Raw genomic sequence first — 22,019 nt, forward strand, 5'->3', positions numbered from 1 at the left:
TAAGTGGCACAAATCTCTAATAGCAAATTTGCAAAGGGGGTAGATTCAACATTGTTTCCTTTTAAAATGTCTTTTTGGACTCTGTGTGTGTGTGTGTGTGTGTGTGTGTGTGAGAGAGAGAGAGAGAGAGAGAGAGAGAGAGAGAGTCTAGCATGTTTCAGTGAGTTTTATGGAACAATAATCCATTGCTGGATGAGAGGAATAAATTATTAATAGACTGTAGTATTTCAGCATCCTTGCATGGGGATATTAAGGAGGTCAGAATACAGAGGACTGAAAACAGGATTAGCATAGTCAAGCTACAGATACTGCAGAACCAGAGAGAAAACAAGCTTAAAAAACCCTTTAAACATTTATAATTTCATTACAGTTTGCAATGGAATTGTACTTCAGTATGATTGCTTTTAGGCTCAGGATGCAGTTCACCTTTAAATATTTACTGTTGGTTGTATCTCCTCAAATAAAATATAAACAAATATGAAAATTGCCCTCCTTTAGCTCAGCAAGTATGTTATCTGTTGGTGGTTTGGTTTCGCCTATGGGACAGTGTCACAAGGCTTTTAAGAAGTTAGAACACCAAACATTTTGAACAAATCCAACCCCAAAGGGAATTGTTTTATTAGACTTCTATGGAGAACTCTGCTCAAATGTGAGAAAATGATAATCCATCTCATTTGATTGTGCCTTTCATTATATCAGAGAATGGATTTATTTGTTTAGAAATGTTGAAAGTTTGGACATGAGTTTCCTATAGATTTCAGATGGATTAAAGCATTTCTATATATCTCCCACTTAAGTGCTTAACTTGTTGAATCATGTTGTTCTTATGCCTAATGTGTTGAGCCATATGTTGCCTACCCTTTTTTTATTGCAGAAGCAGAATAATATGGTAATTCTTCTGTATATTAGCTTCTACCTGTTCAGCAAAGTGTGTGTTGATACTAGTGCCAGGATGTATGGGAGAGTTATGAAAATGAGCCTAATGTAGACAGAAAAAGAATAATCTACAATAAGCATTGAAGTCAGAATGCTATAACTTTGCTCACCAAGGGAGATGACCCTTGCTCCTCATGACATTAGAAACCCTCACATTTCCCCTGACACAGAAGTGGGGACAATGCATGTCTCATGTTGAGTTGGAGTGGGGGTTGTTGTCTGGGGAGGGTTTTTTCCTCACATTGCATTGAGCTTTGGGGCAGTCACAAGAGACTCACTGCTTCTTCCTGCTCCAACGCTCTACACAATCAGAGATACCACCCTCCTGAGTACTCTGGCGTACACACAGAGGATGGGGGAGAGACCAGGGGTGACCATAAAGTCTGTCAATCCAGGGCCCTTATTTATTTATTTTATTTAGAAAAAATTATAAACCGCTTAATCAGAAAACTCTCTAAGCAGTGTACATAATGATACCTTGCATCTTGCAAATCATCTTGATCTCATATGAGACTTACTATTCTTGGCTAGCACTAGTTAAGTATAGGTGTACAAGATATGGAACTCTCCTACATAAAGTCATGAATGATTATATAGGTTTTATATAGGTTTTCTCTGCTGAATCAGCATTCTGCACTTATGTAAAATCTAAACAATATTTTGTAACATTGCTTTCTGTGGGTTCAGTAGATCTTGAGCAAGACATCTCTCTGTGAGAATGGTGAGGTTTTTTCCCCTCTCCATAACCTGAATATTTCCTGAATAGCAACATGTTCATGGCTTCTGCTGTGATACTGGCATAAAACTAATTTCATTCTCCAGAACACATAGCAGAAAATGGTTGCATTATTTATCAAATAAATGAGCAGTATGGCTATGGAGCAGGTCATACAGCAGTGTTTGGTATAGCATTCAGATGCATAGGACACATGGTATTTTAATATCTGCAGGCAGGCTAGAGCATTGACCATGAAGGAATTTCATTAAAACCCATCTGATTTGCTTTGCCTGGTAATGTAATGCTGGCTCCCTGCAAACTATGGTTTCCTACTAGAGAGCCAGCCTTCTGGATGTGTGTTGTCCCTCTCCCTAGTGTGTTTACCCTTTCAGTTTCAGATGTTAGCCAACATTTCACACTATGGTTAATGCAAGCCATGATTCCCTGATAAACCACAGTCTAATCATGGTTTGAAGTGGGTCTGCAACCATGTTTAGAAGAGAACCTGGTTTTATGTTGATCATAGCTTGCACTGCTTAACAACACTGGAAAGAAATTACTTCAGAAATGGGAAGAGCTAAACACAGATTGCATAGGTGTGTTTTCAGAGAAATGAAGACTCAGTCCAAGCCTGAATGGTGTTTTCATCTGCTATCAAGGGCAGTGTCTCATCTAAATAACCAGATTACCCAAACCCGTCCCCATAAGCCAATTAGATCTGGGCAAGTAATGAATGATATTGGCCACCAGGGGTGAATAATTGCACCTTTTCCAGCTAAGAAAGCTGCTTAACATTTAAATTGAAAATTGCACTGAGGAGGGGGGTCTAGACAAGCTATACAAACTTACTTCCTAGAAGGGCCTGGCCAGGAAAAATGTGTGACAGATCACTCCCTGTAAGTAGACAAAGGAAAAGACATGTACATAACCTTTTAAGAATGATCGCTTTGCAAGCTTTGGCTGCTCCCAACTGGAGTTTGGTACTTTTAAGTGGCAGCCAATAAACTAGATATTAGCAATCATAGCCAACATGCCCTGTTTCATCATATTGATATGTTTATTTTTGAAGGAAGCCAGTTGTGCCTCATGATCTGGATCATGGCCTAAGCCAGCTCTCTGTTAAATTTTCCAGATATATGTTGGATCTTTGGAAATTATTATTGCACATACACTTAGGATGTATTGAGATGGAGTAACATACTGATATCAGAGTACTGTACTACTGCCTATCCCTTTCCCTGCCTTCATAACCTAATTATTATTATTAATAATAAGATATTTTCATTCATTCATTTTGTATGCCACCTTTTCACAAAAAATTGTGCTCAAGGCGGCTTACAACTGATGAACAGAAATACATCTCAGAAACAATTGCAAAAACAATTTCTTAACAAAAAATAAAACAATAACATAACAAATATAACAGCAAGCAAAAACAACTTTTCAATATTATGAACATAATAAAACAATCTTTAAAAACAAACAAGGAAGAAGTAACCGTTAACACACACCCCAACCCCTAAATAAAACCATCTACTATATCTCCTACAAAACTCCATTATTTTGAGCAGAGGCTTGTTTTGGAGGGACGAAACATTCAGCAGCAGCACACTCTCTCTGAAAGCAGAGGTGTGGACTTCTCCCCTTCAAAGCAGGTGTAGGCTTCCAAAGTCACTTTGGGGTAAGAGGGGCAGGGCAGGTCTTTTCCCAGGCTGGCAGAGCTTCTGCAGAGAACTCCTTACCAGGCAAACTTTCATTTCCACTGAGAGTGAAATGTGCTTTACCATTATCTCTGTAATCCATACTGCAGTTTAATAAAGTGAGATCAGAGTCTGAGGACATCCTGGTTACTAGACTGGAGAGGGCTCTGTGAAAGTACAGTTCTGTGAATTGGGGCTTTAAAATATTCACCTCTGTTTGTCAATCATTCATTAGCCTGAGGCGTAAATAATACCCTGCTTGCTTTGGTGTATGTAGCATATGAAGGAACTCTTTCAGAACTTTTGAATTATAATGGCTAGGGCCTAGGGAAATGCATCAGCTAGACAGGGAGTGGTCCAGTCAAACAAATCTGAAATCAAACTATTAACATAATAGAAAGCCCTCAGTACTGAAAATCCCCCAGAAGTTGGTATAAGATTAAAAGCCTTGAAGTAGTTTTGCTATGTAATTAAACCAGAAACCACAAAGACCGAAAGCACCACTAAACTGCTAGCTAGTGATGACACATTAGCCCACAAAGCTTGACTTCTTTTGGAAGCTTCAAAAACAGTTGCTAAGAGGTTTTTCTTTGGGGGGGAGGTGATGGGGGGAGAGGATATGAAGACAGGAGAAGAGGCAATAGTTCAGTATTTTAATCTTTATATTTATTTGGTTCCATTTATAACTTGTTTCCCATATATGATCTTGAAATGATTTCACAATTCATATGCAACTGCAGCTCAAAACAAGTGAGAACAAGTATGCACAATGTGAGTTAATATCCATTTAATTAGAAATATTCATTTTAAAGGTACTGCAGAATTTATTCATACATTTTAGTCTAAACTTTTTGTGATTTTTAAATACTTTTTTGCTTGACTATTACTAAATGTAATGTCTCCATAACTATCAAATATTTAAAATAAAACAAAACAACTGTAAGGTGCCGACAGTATTTTTCAGCTGCTTTGTTCTAAACACGGCCATCTGTTGGTTCCAGTTTTGCAGCTTTCCCTATCCCTAAAGTTCAAGAGCGCTGAAGCATTTCCTTAATCCTTCCAATTTATCAAGGAAGGTCACTTCTGTTGCCATTTACAGCTGGAATAGCAGAATGGATAAAGTGATTGACTCCTCAGAACCTTTAGACCTGAATTTTCCATCCATAAAACTCCAGAGATTGTAATCGGCTGCAGATGTAACCCTAGCCCTCTTCACATGTTACTTGTGTAAAGGAGCAGCACAGACACAAAGGAACTGGGTGGCTTCATGTGTAATTCTGCCCCTGAGGTCATGTGGCTTTCCCCAGCCCCTCACATGCTGAGGGATAATGTCTGAAGAGGGGAGTCTTTTGAATTCTTGTAGGCACTTCATGCAATATAGAATCCTGATCACACAGAGAGCCTTTACAGATAGAAAAGGATCCAAGCCTCAGAAGTTATCCCTTAGCCTGTAACCCATGAAGGGCCAGAAGGAGCTATCTGACATATGGCTCCAAAGCCAGTTTGTATTTGTATTGCTCCTTTGTGCAAGTAAGATGATGTGGACTACTGACTCTCTGCATACCATACTTTGCCATTTAGAACATACACTCTCTTTCCCCCTCTCCAGAGTGATTTCAGCTTTCCTGTTCATGTTGTATGCATACTGTAGTTGTTTTTTCAGTCAGTTGTTGTTATATGCCTTCAACTTGATTACAACTTACAGCGACCCTATGAATCTTTTTTAAAAATATATTAATAGGGATTTCATGGTAAGAGGTATTCAGAGGTAGTTTACCATTGCCTTTAAGCCTATGGCACCCGGTATTCCCAGGCAGTCTCCCATCCAAGTACTAACCAGGCCTGGCCCTGCTTAGCTTCTGAGATCAGACGAGATCAGGCATGTTCAGGGTAGTAATTAAGATACATTTTCAGTATCTGTTACAATAAGTAGAAGTGATGAGAAAGAACTGTAACTAAAATTAGAGCAAAACGTTTGACCAATATATCATTCTTTTGGGGTTTCAGTCATTGAGGAGGAGGATAATGGAAAGCTTAGGAACATCAATTATTATTATTTATTTATTTGGTTTATTACCCGCCCTTCACCCTGAGGACCCTGGGCACGTAACAGCAGTTTAAGATGTAACATTGAAACAGTATAAAACAAATTACAATCCCAAGAATAGAACAACCATGCTGGGTTGGACCAAAGGCCCTCAGCGTCCAGCATCGTGTTCTCATAGCAGCCACTAGACACCTATAGGAAGCTCACAAGCAGGACATGAGAGTAACAGCACTGTCCCCACTTGTCCTTCTTTGCAATTGGTATTCAAAGACATACCGCCTCTGATACTGGAGGTAACATGGAGCCATCATGGCTAGCAGCCATTGGTACCCTTGTTGTTGTTGTTATGTGCCTCCAAGTCGACTGCGACTTATGGTGACCCTATGAATCAGCGACCTCCAAGAGCATCTGTCATGAACCACCCTGTTCAGATCTTGTAAGTTCAGGTTTGTGGCTTCCTTTAGTTTAATTATGAGCTTTGTAAAGGATACCTTTTCTTGTCTCTCCTGAATCTTCCAATATTATATTATAAAAGGGTAACAAGAGGTAGAAAGGAGATTTGTCATCTGGGTGAGGAGTCCTGGAAACTATAATAAATGCAATACATATTTCCCTCTTCAAGCAGAGTTGAAGCCTTCCTCCCCAAAGGACACAGATTTGCAGAAAATCTGCATTTGCTATTATATGTAATGACAACAGAAGATTTATGTAACTTTAAAGTTGACAACGAGGACCTTGAACTTGTCAAGGATTATCAATACCTTGGCACAGTCATTAACCAAAATGGAGACAAGAGTCAAGAAATCAGAAGAAGGCTAGGACTGGTGAGGGCAGCTATGAGAGAACTAGAAAAGGCCCTCAAATGCAAAGATGTATCACTGAGCACTAAAGTGAAGATCATTCAGACCATGGCATTCCTGATCTCTATGTATGGATGTGAAAGTTGGACAGTGAAAAAAGGGGTTAAGAGAAAAATCAACTCATTTGAAATGTGGTGTCAGAGGAGACCTTTGTGCATACCATGGACTGCAAAAAAGACAAATTTTGGGATGTTATAACACATTAAACCAGAACTAACTAGAAGCTAAAATGATGAAACTGAGATTATCATACTGTGAACACATAATGAGAAGACATGATTCACTAGAAAAGGCAATTATGCTGGGAAAAACAGAAATGGAAATAGACTGCCTTCAAGTCAATCCCGACTTATGGCGACCCTTAGAATAGGGTTTTCATGATAAACGGTATTCAGAGGTGGTTTACCATTGCCTTTCTCTGAGGCTGAGAGGCCGTGACTGGCCCAAGGTCACCAAGTGAGCTTCATGGCTGTGTGGGGATTCAAATCCTGGTCTTCCAGGTCGTAGTCCAGCACCTTAACCACTACACCACACTGGCTCTCCTGGGAAAAACAGAAGGGAGTAGAAAAAGAGGAAGGCCAAACAAGAGATGGATTGATTCTATAAAGGTAGCCACAGACCTGAACTTACAAGATCTGAACGCTCATGACATATTCTTTTGGAGGTTCCTGATTCATAGGGTTGCCATAAAGTCGTAATCAACTTGAAGGCACATAACAACAAACAACAATGCAAACTTAGAAATAATTAAAAATAAATTCAGTATATCTTATTCTAGTGGGGAACACTGTGACCAGGTGACATGTGTGTTTGCTTAGTCTGCTGTCCAGTTACTATAATGGTGCTAAGGACTAACGATGGTGCTAATCAATATTTGTTGCATGTTAATTCACCTCACCAATAATTTAGTAGGAGATCATTGACAGCCATAGATTGTATGATATTGGCATTTAATTTTTTTAAAATGCAGTTTAATTAGCTAAGTTTAGAGGGTCATTTTTCATTACAAACCTTGTGTTTTTAACCTCCAGGGGCATGCTCATGATCATTCAAAGTAATCTTAGGGTGCCTTACTGCTCATAAATTGCTGTGGGAATGTTTTGACCTTCATATGCTGCTCCTTGCAGCCCTTCATTTACAACTCAGTAGTTAAAGTAGTAACAGGATTTGATTTTGGTAGTTTGTATTTTAGAGTTGCCCTGGAGTATCTTGGCTCATATCTATTGATGCCTGCCTTTGTTAAACAGATCAGAATGCTAACTAATCTGCAAACAGCCTTGTAATTACTGAGGGTTATGAGCACTGTTTTTCTTTTTGTTAATATTTGCCCATTTCAAATAATGCTAAGAGCAAAATTACTCTGAACTCATACTACTGTGCTTATAGATTCGTTGTGGCCTAGCTTGCAACAGCTTTTCATGTAGGAATATGTCTAGAAAGTAATGTCGGCCTTGGAGTTAAGGGATGAAACAAGATGTTTATAGGCAGACCTGAGTCTGGGAGCAGAGCTGACAAAGCAGTGAGAGAGAGGTACAGATCATAGAGGCTGTCAGATAGGCAAGAGGTTCTTTCTTAACCCTTCCCTGTCTCCCCTGCGCCCACTCCTTCAGCTCTAATTCCCAGACAAATGTTTGCCATAAGTTGAGAAAGGGCTGCAGAGGAGAAATGTCTATCAACCGGCCATGGATAAAAATATTATGTGACATAATAAAAGTTTACTATGACGTACGAAGCAGAAGATACTTGAATACCTTTATGAATATACCCACATGTGCATAAATGGATGCAAAACCAGAATTTGCAAGTAACTATCTTTTTTAATTTGAAGCATTCATATGCTGCCTGAAGGAGGTGTTTTGTGTAGAAATACTAAGTCTCTTGCTAAGTTTGTAGACATCTTATTATTATTTAGCAGTGTTGCTTTAGGTAAGCATTGGGAAAATGCATCAGAGTTTGCAGTCAACGTTCCTGTATATGGTTTTGTTTAGGCATGTTACAGCCTATATAAAAGATGGTAATAGAGTTCCTTGATCATTCCCACAGCAGATATATAGATAAGATACATAGGTTTAAAAATCAGATTTTCATCAGGCACTGTCAGGCATTCAGCTTCTTTTGAAACCAGTAAAACATCTGTCTGATAATAGTTTCTTGTTAGGTCAGCAATGTACCATGTCAGAGAGAGTATTTTGCTTGTCTGGTGCTCTGTCGTTCATTCATTTAGGATGTGTAATCTTTAAACATCTCCACCTGTGCGAGGCCCACTTGTTTCTGTCAAGCTTTAGATCCCACACTGCCTTTTTGATGGCAGGGCTGACTGAAATCAGAGGCCACAAATCTCCATCCAGGCTTAAGTAAGATTGAAACGAATGGGACTTAAAAGCATGTAAGCTCTAACTATATATTATGTACAAACATGTAATGGAATCCTGATGCAGTTCTGGTGTGTTTTTTTTAAAGAGAAAAATATCTTTGGAAAGAGGCAATATTGGGCAGAGAAATCTAGGGGGAAAGGGAAGTCATAACATTTTCACCACTTTCTGTTTCTCCTTGCAAAATTGTCCCCCCATAGATTCACCCCCTCCCCCACAGAGTTCCTGCCAGGCCTGAAGAAAGTGGAGTACTGTTTTGAGTCGAGGAACAGCAGTGATGAAAAGGATAAGCACCCTTCCTTCTCTTCCCAGAACAGTGTTTCTAAAAAAATAAAAAATGGAGCCAGGGAAGAATAACATTTGGGGCTAGCTCCATGACATGTACGTGTGTGTTACATATAGTTAGACCCTAATTCAGCACTGGATCAGAGCCAGTAACCCTGGTCTAGATCATAAATGTGCTATGATGAACAGATGACACAATATAGCTTATTGATTGATTTCAGTGAAGAGAAGCAAATGTATAAAGAATTTTGCACCAAAGGGATACATGCATGTAAAGGAACTTGCACTACATCCTTTCTCCCACTGTTGTAAATAATTGGGGTGATTAGCGATAAACCCTTGGATACATTCTTATGAACAAATTTATTTATGCAAAGGACTCTCTTAATCTTTCTGCATTGTAATAATGTGAAGTGGGATATTAGAACTTCATCTTTTGTTCTTCAGACCACCCCCACAAAGTCTCAAGAAACTACAACCAGTGACTTTATCACTAGCTATTCTGAGCTCTGTACAAATACCAGTAGTTAATTAGAGTTTTATAAATGTCACCTACTGGTGGTGTGGGATTTCTTGGATGTGTTACACAGTTTGAAATGAAAGCAAGAGTGCAGAAATGTATCCATGTGTGTATGTGTTTAAAAAAACAGTTGAGTTTGGAATTCTCATCTGAACTCATAGTTTAGAAGGCCATCTCTGAACTCTCCCCGGTCTTTACAGATTGATAGAGGAGGATCATTCTTGTAACTTGCTTCCCCCCAATATATATATATATATATATATATATATATATACACACTGTTATCAGGAGTTACCAACCCCATTGCTATTCACTATCATTTTTTCTTTTTCTCTATACGTTTAAAAGATGAGACTTAGCAGAGTTGGATTTATAGATTTTTATTTATTTGTTTTTGAAATGTATATATTGCCTTTGTCAAAAGGCAACAGGGTGATTTACAACCTAGTAATATAATAAACAACATACTGTAAAAAGATAACATAATAGACATAGAATACAAAACAATTGGGACTTTGTATATAGGCTATCCTACAGGGTGTTCTAGCATCCACATCAAATTGTAGGTTTTATCCAGTGTGCAAAATAATCAAGTATTATTCTGCAACCTACCAGCTCAGTTTGTACACTTAACTCTATAATGAATGAAAAAGGATACTGCAATGACTTGTTGCGTTCATCCCATTTGTTTGTGTACTTTGCATAAATTCCAGGAAGCCAGTCCTGTTCTAAACTGTACTGCATAATTTGCAAGTAACTTGTTAGGCACAGGTGAAATGGTTGTTGTGTAACTCCAATTGATGGTTGTCTTTTTGGTTCAATACACTTCATCTAAAAATATCAGAGACGCAGCCATATTCATTTGCTGCAGCAGAATTAACAAAATGTCTTGTGGTAGTAGTTAAGGTGCTGGACTATGACCTGGGAGACCAGGGTTTGAATCCTCACACAGCCATGAAGCTCACTGGGTGACTTTGGGCCAGTCCCTGCCTCTCATCCTCAGAGGGAGGCAATGGTAAACCCCCTCTGAACATCCCTTACCATGAAAACCCTATTCATAGGGTTGGCCATAAGTCAGAATCGACTTGAAGGCAGTCCATTTTTCATTTCACCTTAAAGACTACCAAATATATTGTGGCACCTTCATATTTTAGATGATGATTAGTTACTTTTCAGAGTGACATGCTACTTCTGTGTGTTCTCAGTTACTTCTCACATAAAATGTAAACTGGCAATATTCTTAAAGTTGGATTATTAATCAAGATAACACATTACAATATTGTAAAGTTACACAAGTGTTCTATACTTTGTAGTATAGAGTACAGTAGGGCCCCGCATTACGGCGTTCCGCTGATGCAGCGGAACTTTCATTTTCAATTTTAAAGGGTTTTTTCCCCCTTTTGCGCCGTTTTGCTCCGTTTTCGCGCAACACGGCCCATTAACAATGGGGTTCTGTTTTACGGCGTTTTCCTCTTTATGGCGGGAGTCTGGAATGGAACCCGCCATATAAGCGGGGCCCTACTGTATACTGTTATGATGCAGCTATTCAGTTTGCTTTATTGCCATTTGTTTTAGTGGTTACATTTAGTGTTACTTGTTTATTTTAATGGTTCTATTTAGTATTAAAAGGCAAACTGGTACAGAGATCTTGTTGCCATGTAGTAGAAATACTGTTTTGATGTAGCTGCAGGAGGTAAAGAAAAGGTGGGCACAATCACTGAGTCTGTTAATCAGATGGAATAGGTTGAAATTGTTGATCCCACCTATTCAAGACTCCAGAAATGCCTGAATGTGGGTTTTTTCTTCACATTTGGTAATCAGACTTTGTCATAGTAAAACTATGCTCAATTTAAAACATCTATCTTGTGGAAACTTCAGTGTTTGAATAAGATAACCCTTTTTGCAACCTCAGCTTTGATGATAAATACATTTCAACATTCCCAGCTTTTTCACTGAAATTGATAGGACTATAAAGTGCTTTACTCTGGCTGCATCATACCATGCATTTTTCAAGTAACCCAACTCTTGGAGAGCTGAAGAGACTTATGTGAAAGCTACATTAACCTTTATGGAACTAAGATCTGATTCAGATATGATAAAATTCCTATGCCGAAAACATTTCCTTTATAGAAAATTAACTGTGGCCATAAAGACTGAATGTTATGATTGTTCACACGCATCTTGCTAGGTGTGCACATGCTGGGAAGTTGTGACTAACCATACATTCCATTCACATATACACACAGTGAAGTACACATATTGTGTGTGCAATCCTTGTGTTTAGTGATATTACGGCTAATAACCATTGATTTTTTTAAAGGTAGCTTGTATGCTTTTTTCTGTATGGAAGAGTAAGAATTTTCCCTTGTTTTAGGCAAGCCTTGCTTCCAAATAAATGTAATTAGAATTGGTATGCTAAGTGTTCATCCGTTGGTTCAGTTAAAGTCTGCGCACTATGTATTTGGTTCTCTCAAAAGAAAAGAATTGTATATTGCATATACAAGGATTATTCAGAATACAGGCGGGCCTCGCTTATACGGCAGGTTCCGTTCCGGAACCCTGCCTTAAAGTGGAACTCACCATAAAGTGGAACACCATTGAGTATAATGGGGCGAGTTGCATGAAAATGACACGAAAATGCTGCAAAATGCTGCAAAATCGGCTTTAAAACGGGGAATGAAAGCCGCCACATTAGCAGAACACCAGGAAGCGAAGCGCCGGGAAGCGGGGCCCTACTGTACAAGACTCTTTTTAAATAGTCTTGTATTCTGAACACTCCTGTTCAGAATACTTTCTGAACATTCTCCTGTGGAAGCCCCACTGAAAGAAATAAGAGCTGTCTCATCCATTCCAGTGAAAGTTCCACAAGACACCCTCATGACCATTGTCTTCTGCAGCAGCACCATGCACCATATTTTAGAGATTTGAGCAAACAGAGTTTTCTTATTACCTGCTGGCCATCTCAGAAAACCGATGCATGAAATTCATAATTAAACTCTTCACGAACAGTTCAGACATTTAGGAAACACCACACATAAACTACACTGTGCTTTTCACAGAATTGGCTTAGATGAATTAAAATAATGGCAGGATTCCAGCACAAAGTGGTTTGTGAATGTTTTTCATAACACTTAGTACATTCCCAAGAACAGTTGTTGTTCCAAGTGAATAATACCTGAAAGTGAAAATTTTTAGAACTCTTGAGAGCAAAAAGGACAAGAGTAGGATTGTGCTAATTGAAAAAAAAACAAGGGTCTGGAATTCTGAACCTTGCAGTGCAGATGCCAATATCCATGTTGATCACATTGAGGCTCCAGGGCAAAAACAAAACCTCTCCTTTGACTGATAACCCCAGCACTTGCTCCTTCTTTTAATGCACTGCTGTCTGCTTCCCTGAAATTGGTATACAACATGGTTTCTCATAGTTTTTCTTATACCTTAATATTAAGGGCAGAGAAAGATAAACCCTGAAGGACTTTTCTTTTGGGGACTCTTTTTGAGCTACATTGCTTTTTGCATAAGCATGCATGTCCAAGTGCCAAGCATTCAGAACATTTAATGATAGAAATGTTGGTGTCTGTGGAAATAATGTTCAGCTATCAAACCTTTTTCAGTTTGTCAGAATTTGTTTCAGGGCAGTGAAAGTACTATGTGGCACATTGCTCTCCTATACCATTCTTCTTTCTGGGACTCACCTGGGTCTAAATCTAGTATTTTGGACCTCAGACAGTGGAGGTTCCCATGAGCCCTATTAGGGCAGGACAAAGAGAGGGCTTTCTGTATTGATCTTCAGTGCTGCCAATTAGTAGGAGACAGTTATCTGATTCCTAGCCCAGTAAAGACTCATTCTGTGAGGGGGAGCTAGAGAACATATTGAGGCTGTCTATTTTCTTGTAGAGCAGTGGAGTCAGTAGGGGGAAAAATCAGTTGCAGATACTGTTGCCTTCTACCCCTGCTCCGCCACCTGCATTTAATGATGCTCATTTAGCACTACCTACTCCCATCTGTGACCATTCCCCCTTATTTAAAGCAACAGATTACACAAAGTAAATAAGAATCAGAGCATCTTTCCCATATTACTGGGGAACTGCAACCTTGTCTACAAGCACTTAAGGAGGAGGGCTTCTTAGATAGCAGAGCTTGTACTTAAGGGCTGAGACCCTGGTACCTCTCTTCTAAAAACAAATATAATCTGTTGCTTTCCCCTTGCCAACGTTCTGATACACTTTTTTAAAAAAAAAATCTCATCAAGCTTTTGTACTGCTTCTATACTACTGCAAAACTGTATGACAGAACTTTGTGCTTGATTTTTCATAAAGAACATAAGAAGAGCCCTGCTGGATGAGCCCAAATGCCCGTCTAGTACAGCATCCTGTCTTCACAGCAGTCAGCCAGATGCCTGTCTGCTCTCCCCGCTTGTGATTCTCAGCAACTGGTATTCAGAACAATATTGCCTCTGACACTGGAGGTAGAACATAGCCATGATAGCTAGTGACCATGGTGTTCATTACTATTCAGAAGGCCTGTTTTGCATTTTGAACCACTGGTTGGATTCAAAGTACCCAGTGTTACTGCACTTCACATTTTTCTACTGCTGCATTGCTTTCCATGTTTTGTAATGTTTGTCTCTGGAGTTCCCCCTTCCCTTGCACCCTTCATCAATATATCCTCTTAGAATCTGGTATCATTTTTACACAGAAACACATACCCAAAAGAGCATTTCTTCAGAGGGTTTTTCCCTCCTGTGGTGCCTTCTTGTATGCGTCCCTCTTTATAGGCTGTTATTAATTCCTGTTTCTGATTTTGCTAGTTTTAATTGTTGTTTGGAGGATGTGACCTGTCACTTACATAGAGATACAAGGTCTTTTGAGAGGGATAATTATATTTCTATTTATAGATTTGTGTAGGATTGATGTTCATGCTGGAGGAATAATTTATTTGGCAGGTTTATCTGCTGCTTTGTTTGTGAAAGTTCCTTAAAAAGACAACTATGTCTGGGAACTATGGCTGCATTTTATTTTTCTATGGAATATCTCTAAAAGAACTCCTTCCCACCTCGCCCTGCTTTCTTTTGTCCACAGTTCAAATCTTTGTATGATGCTTGGCATATGTGCCCATCTGTGTTGCAGTGGGCAGCTTTTAAAAACCAATTCCTTGTGAAAAACCCATGAGCACAATTTATAAAAGGGTTGGGGCAAGAGGAAGGTGTAAATAACTTGGTGTTGTATGTCTCCTTTGGACTTGGATACCCAGACATTTGCTAGATTTATATAAGCAATCATTTGCACTGACATACTTATAATAAGGATCTTCACACAGATTCTCTTTGCATGCATTTACCAAGAATAATAGTTTGCCGTGAGCTCAAACACTTCAGCCGTATGTTTCAACCACAAATGATACCAATTTTGCAGCTTAATATTTTCGTGTGACTTTTTAAAATCAGATGTAGCTTCTATTCCCACACAACAGCATTCCAAAATGTGTTACCATCCCACAGCTTCTCAAGATGGCTGAAAAGAACCACTTTCTTTCTTAGGTCTAGTCAGATCCAGTGCTAAAAAAACCATCCTAGCATGAGGGATTGTAGGGGCAGTTGCCTTGTTTTAAGGAGCCTAGCTGAGCTTCCTAAAGCTCACCTTTCACTGCTCTAAACAAGCAAACAACAAGCAAGTTACATATATGCACCAAAGCTTTTTTTTGGGGGGGGGGGAAGCAAGCATACAGGGAGAGAGAGGGAAAAAGAAGAAGGTAGCTTATTAAATAACATGCAATTGCTGCTTCTAGCCTTCTAATTTTATTTTATTTTTAATCTGGCAAAGTGGGTGCTTGTGCTGGGGTAATACAACTGGGAACTTTTTGTCTGAGAATTGTGTGTGTAGGATGGAGAGAGATCAAATATTTTTTTTAAGTGTGGTGTAGTGGTTAGAGCAGCCTTTCCCAACTTGTGGGCCACCAGATGTTGTTGGACCACAACTTCCATCAACCTCAGCCAGCATTGCCAATGGTCAGGAAAGATGGGAATTGTGGCCCAACAACATCTGGTGGCCCACTAGTTGGGAAAGGCTGGGTTAGAGTGTTGGACTAGGACCTGGGAGACCAGGGTTCAAATCCCCACACAGCCATGAAGCTCACTGGGTGATCTTGGGCCAGTCACTGCCTCTCAGCCTCAGAGGAAGGCAATGGTAAGCTACCTCTGAATACCGTTTACCATGAAAACCCTATTCATAGGGTCACCATAAGTTGGGATCAACTTGAAGACAATCCAAAGTATTTCCACAGCAGGAAGCAGTGTTTTGGAGACTGCAAATGATGTACGTACCTAGTACAACAGGATCCATATGATCTTGACATCATGTGGAAGCAGCACTTGCAGTCATGGGCATCCTTGGTTGGAAAAAGAAATAGAACATTTTCTCTAGCAAACTGCTGCATTTTACATTTTGGGAATTGGGGGAAAATTGAGGGGAAGCATCTATGTTTCTGAAATGACATCGAGATTCTGAGTGAGTCACCACTGTGCATTCCTCATGAGGGGAGAAAGCTTCCTATGGCCAAGCCCTAACTTGAAATCAAGAAAGGCTTTTTTCTGGTGGTCCCTGGAAATATCTAAAGGCCCCTCTTGTGATGTAAACTGGTGTCACTCGCTTTTGAAAGTGGGGGCAGGGGGAAGATATAGCACAGCCCCTGAGCAAAGTTGCCCTTTAGCTAAATGGAATTGCGAATTGTCATACTAAATCTCTCTCCTAGGAACTCAGCTGCTTGGTCTAATTGGAATGTTGCTCCAGTGGGTCCACTCCATCCCTGTTGCGAGAGGTTTTTCCTTACCCACCAGAATTGGTTATTTTGCGGCATAGTTGGGTTCAGACCTGGTTGTGGGACTGAATCGGCCTTGGTTGCCCTGATGGATGACCTTTATCAGGAGAAGGACGCGACCCTGTTCTTCTTACATGATCTCTCAGCGGCTTTTGATACCATTGACCATGGTATCCTTCTGGGCCGACTTAGTGAGATGGGTATTGGAGGCACTGTTTTACAGTGTTTCCAATCCAATCTCCAAGGTCGCTCTCAGAGAATAGCATTGGGTGACTGTCTTTCAGCCCTTTCTTTTTTTCTAAACAATATGGGTTTTTTTTTAACCCTTTTTATTTAAGATTTTTTAAAAACATTTTTTTAAAGTTCTTTTGTTTTAATGTATTTTAAGGTCTGTTTTTATGATGTTTTAAAGTGTTTTTAGTGTTTTTGTTTGCCACCCTGGGCTCCTGCTGGGAGGAAGGGCGGGATATAAATAAAATAATAAATAAATAAATAAATTTCTTGCTAGGAACTCCTGCAGCAAAACTTCCCTTTTGACACTGGTGTTTCTTAGAGGCCTTTTGTTAGCCCAGGTGAAGTGACGTGACCCAGCTTGTGAAGCAGAAGTTTGGTTGCTGACAGAAAAGCAAGTTGCCCACAGAAATTTTAGCTCTGAGGTTATGCTCTTTTTCAGGCATGTTTAATTGATTGCTAGGAACTATTTACAGAATAATAATAGCTATCTCAAGGGACCTGTCCTGAGAGCCAAACACCACCATTTCCAAACTGGGAATTACATTTTATTTATTCAGTTAATGTATGTAGAAGCATTTATATTTCACTCTTCCACTGTATGCACAGTGCTCAGAGCACCTTGCAACAATTTAAAATAAAATCCAACAAAAGCAAGCTATACAGAAACAGCAACAAGACAAAGACAAAAACTGGAGTGGCGAGTAATCTACATCCTCCTGAGTGTCTTCTTTGTTCAAAATAATTTTGTTATGATTTGAAGATCCAAAGCCTTGAACACGCACCACAAGATGGTTGTGTCAGTGACTTTGATGTGAACAAGCCTTCACAGAAAGGGAACAGTATTACTAGAAGAAAATGTAAATTGTGCCTTCAGTCTTATGCATGCTTACAAGAGTGAGCACCAACTGAACTCTGTCCTTCCAAGATAAAATGTTTAGGATTGTGCTGTAAGAACTTTCTTCTTATTTGCTAAACATTGTCTTGGTTCAGATGTAACACTGAACTCTGGAGTAGCAGTATCTGAATGAGCCTTTGATATGCATACTCCTTCTCCTCTTCCTCCTCTTGTTGCATGCTGAGATTCCTTTACTTGGTTTGTGACAAACCATAGTTTGCCATTATATCTGAACCTTCAAACTATGGTTATATTTCCATGGAGCAAGGGACTCATAGTATAGCACACAAGGGGGGAAGGGGAAAATATATTTGGAGCTCCTTGGAGAAAAGGTGGGATATAAATGCAATAATAAATGCAATAATAAATAAATTTGCTTGGGACCTTTTCACTTGGTGCCAAATCGTAGCTTGGGGTTTCATCAGAACTGAGCCACTAGTATGGAAGAGCTTATTGCAACAACATTGTAATCTTCAGAAGTAGTTACTGTTGCTCTAAAACCATCTCCCACCCCATAAGCCACCCCAATTTCAGTGATCGTGGGTAGAGGGAAGTATAGCCATGGGGAGGTGGTGAACTACCATAGAAGACGAGGGCAAGGCTATCTATGCCTTGTTCCTCGCTCCCACTCCTCTCATGGATGGGTTGCTCGCTGCTCATCTGCTGTGCCCACTGGCTTGTGTGTGCTGTTGTTTAACGCCAGATCACTATGCAATAAGATCACTCTCATCCATTATTTGATCATGGATGAAGGTGCCAGTTTGGTGTGTATTACCGAGCCTAGTTGGATGAGCTGGGAGGAGTTGATCTGACCCAGCTTTGTCCACCTGGATACTCAGTGCAACATCAGCATCTCTGTCATCAGGAAACCACTCTGTCTTGGAGCTGGCTGTGAGGGCCTGCACCAGATGTCGGGCCAAGGGGATAGTAAACTAGGGTTGCTGCTAGTTTACTCTTCATCCTGTTGGCCAGCAGGTTCTCTGACCGAGCTGGTGGAGGCCGGCTCTGCTGTGGTATTGGAGGAGCCTGGAATGATAGTCCTGGGTGATTTCAGTGTCCATGCTGAAGCTGCCTCTAGTGTTCCGGCATGGGACTTCATGGCCTCCATGATGACCATGGGGCTGTCTCAAGTTGTCACCGGCCCAAAGCATGGGACAGGGCACACCCTCGACTTGGTTTTTGCTGCAGATGGAGGAAGGGGTAGTCTGGAGATAGGAGGGGTGGATGTCACCCCATTGTCATGGTCAGACCACTTCCTGGTGAAGTTTAAACTTGTGACTCCGATCCTCCCCTGTAGGAGTGATGGTCAGATTAAGATGGTCTGCTCCCAGAGACTAATGGAATCCACAGGAATGACCTGGGGGAGTTCCCAGTAGATAGAGCAGGTGACCCTGTTGAAACCCTTGTCATGCTGTGGAACAGAGAGGCGCATCAGGCTGTTAACACGGTTGCCCCTGAGCGCCCTCTCCAACATTGTGGAGTCCAGTTTGCACCTTGGTAAACCAGTGAGCTAGGGGCAAAGAAACAGGCTGGATGATGGCTAGAACGCAAATGGTGAAAGACGTGCTGTGAGGCAGATCAGGCACAAGTAAAACATCATAACTGTGCCTACTGTGCTGTGTGGGGGGGCAGTGAAGAAGGCCACTTCTCTGCCTACATCTTATCCTCAAGTAGCCATCCAGTGGAGCGTTTCCATATTGTCAGAGGTCTGTTGACATCAGCTCCAAGAAATGGAGTTTTAGACTCTTCGGAGGCCCACTGTTATTTGTTTGCAAGACACTTTGAGGGTAAAGTTGCTCGCCTCCGTAGCAGTATTGATGCCCCATCCACATCTACTGTAGTCCCCAGTGAGGTGTCGAATAAAAAGTCTGCTGCAAATTCTTGGGAATGGTTTCTGTTGATGTGGCTTGATGACGTGGACAAAGTGCTTGCAACAATGCAGCCAGCAATGTGTCCTCTCAACCCTTGCCCTTCTTGGCTTATTAAAGCTTGCCGATGGGGTTTGACTGAGTGGATCCAGGGTGTGGTCAGTGGATTGTTGCAGAAGGGAGAGGTTCCAGCCACCCTGAAAGGGGCAGTGATTCGACCGCTCATGAAAAAGCCCACCCTGGACCCATTGGTTTGTGACAACTACCGCCCGGTCGCAAATGCCCCCTTCTTAGGGAAGGTGATTGAGAGTATTGTGGTGCAGCAATTGCAAGTACTCTTGGATGAGACAGATTATCTTGACCCATCCCAGTCTGGGTTCAGGACTGGTTGTGGGACTGAATTGGCCTTGGTCTCCCTGATGACCTTTATTGGGAGAAGGACAGGGGAGTATGACCCTGTTACTCTTACTTGATCTCTCAGCGGCTTTTGATACCATTGACCATGGTATTCTTCTGGGCCAACTTGGTGAGATGATATTGGAGGCACTGTTTTACAGTGGTTCTGATCCTATCTCCAAGGTCATTTTCAGAGAGAATAGCATTGGGTGATTGTTCCCCCCCCAGTAGTTGTGCTGTGGGGTGCTGCAGGGTACCATCTTGTCCCCCATCCTATTTAACATCTATATGAAGCCCTGGGAGTGGTCTTCAGGAGATTTGGGGCAAGGTGTGAGCAGTACACTGACAATACCCAGCTCTATTTCTCTGTACCATCTGAATTGGGAGAGGCCGTGCAAGCCCTGGACTGCTGGCTGGACTCAGTGGTGAGCTGGATGAGGGCAGTAAACTGAGTCTGAATCCTAGGAAGAGGGAGACACTGTGGCTTGGTGGTTCCCGAGTTTGGATAATTGGTCAGTTGCCTGCTTTGGATAGGGTGCAAAATTCAGCGGCAAGACTGCTCACTGGAGCAGGGTATTGCCAACATGTCACCCTGCTGCTGAAAGAATTGCACTGGCTGCCCATTAGCTACCAGGCTAAGTTCAAGGTTCTAGTTTTGGTGTACAAAGCCCTGTACAACTTGGGACCAGGATACCTGAAAGACCGTCTTACCCCTTATAAACCCAGTCAATCACTGTGCTCTACAGGTGAGGGCCTCCTGCAGATACCATCTTATCCGGAGGTCTGTTCTGCACAACATAGGAAATGGACCTTTAGTGTAGTGGAACCTACCCTTTGGAATTCCCTCCCCTTTCATATTAGACAAGTGCCATCTTTGTTATCTTTTAGCACCTTCTGAAGACCTTCGTCTTTCAACAAGCCTTTAAGTTGAGACTTTATCCCAGTTTGCATCTGTGTTGGAATTGCTTTTTAATATGTTTTTAAACCTTGATGTTTTTTCAGCTTTTTAAATGTTTTTAAAGATGTTTTGTTTTAATCTGTTTTAATGGTTGTTTTAATATATTTTAAAGTCTGTTTTTATGATGTTTTAAAGTGTTTTTAGTGCTTTTGTTTGCTACCCTGGGCTACTACTGGGAGAAAGGGCGGGATATAAATCTAATAAATAAATACATAAAAATAAATAATAAGCATTCATAAGTCAATGCCTTTTCAAGTATATTTTTTAAAACAAAAAGGACTGAATACAAGATGCAGATGGAAGAAGACTTGCCTGTAGGTACCATTGCTTGCTATCGGGAATCCAGCCTTGTAAATTATTGGCAGCTGGCATGATAATGAGTCTATTTCATTATAAATGATCTTCATGTTATTAATTTCTATCTGCTTCTGGGCAATATGTGAACTCCTTTTCAGAGCTCAGCTGCAGCTTAAAGAAGGCGGGGGGGGGAGAGACCCAAAGGAGAAGGAAGAAAACTTGGGTTAAACAAAATGGTACTAACCCTTTTCCCATTTTTGTTATGATCCGAATAAATAAAGAGCAAGGCCAAGCTCATTGGAATTTTTATTAGTTTTCACAGTTTTAAAAACCATAATCAGGACTCAGTCAATTCTTACGAGATTCTCCAACCCCTCCCCAAGGCTTGTTTACTGTCTCATGCATTGCCTGTTCCTCTAGGAACAATTTTTTTGTTTTTCAAACTGGCAGTGGCAGCAATACTTTAGTGGTGTGAGGAATAGGGCTCATCCTTCTTGTTTTGAATGATGCCCCCTCCATAACGTATCTGTTGCCTTTACTGCAAGTGAGTGGAAAACCAGGCTATTGATGTGTCTCACTCTGTTAGCTGTGTATTTAATTGTATAATTTCTTTTCATAGAATCCAGTTAAACCAGTTTCTTCAATTGCTGCCTTTTTAAAATTCAGCTTGTATTCTAAGCTTTTGTCAGTGCATAAAGACATTTTCAACAGAGTACGTTCGTGGCTCCTTTCTTTGGTTATTGGGGTTGTTTCATAGATAGCCTCCTTGTGCAGAAATTTATGAAGATGGCATAAAAGTCCCTTCTAATTAGAAGCCCTTTCTACCTCTGTCTGTATCTGTTTTACTTCCTCTCTGCCTTGCTCTTATTTAAGCAAAGGATGCACATTTAGTTTTCCATCTTGAGTTAGGAAGAATATCCAGTTTCTTCTATAAGTTTCCTGTGGAACAGTCATAACCAGATGCTCTACCTTTATATTTTTCTACCTGTGTGCACTTGTAATAATATGGAAGTGTAATTATTATACAGTTAGATGTTGATTGTTGTCATTTCTATGTAGTAAAGGATAAAAGTGCAACTCTATATCCATTCTGGCTAATCCTTTTGTTTTGCTTCTC

General features: G+C 40.5%; 1 protein-coding gene and 1 pseudogene across 17 annotated transcripts in view; one reads left to right on the forward strand and one right to left on the reverse strand.

Moving 5' to 3' along the window:
• TIAM1 (TIAM Rac1 associated GEF 1) overlaps positions 1-22,019 on the forward strand; it is a 229,617-nt gene that overhangs the window by 96,601 nt on the left and 110,997 nt on the right. The gene's annotated exons all lie outside the window — the stretch shown is intronic.
• On the reverse strand, positions 5,143-5,257 carry LOC133386339 (5S ribosomal RNA; annotated as a pseudogene).

This window comes from Rhineura floridana, chromosome 5, assembly GCF_030035675.1.
Source record: "Rhineura floridana isolate rRhiFlo1 chromosome 5, rRhiFlo1.hap2, whole genome shotgun sequence".
In the NCBI taxonomy this organism is placed as follows: Eukaryota; Metazoa; Chordata; class Lepidosauria; order Squamata; family Rhineuridae; genus Rhineura; species Rhineura floridana.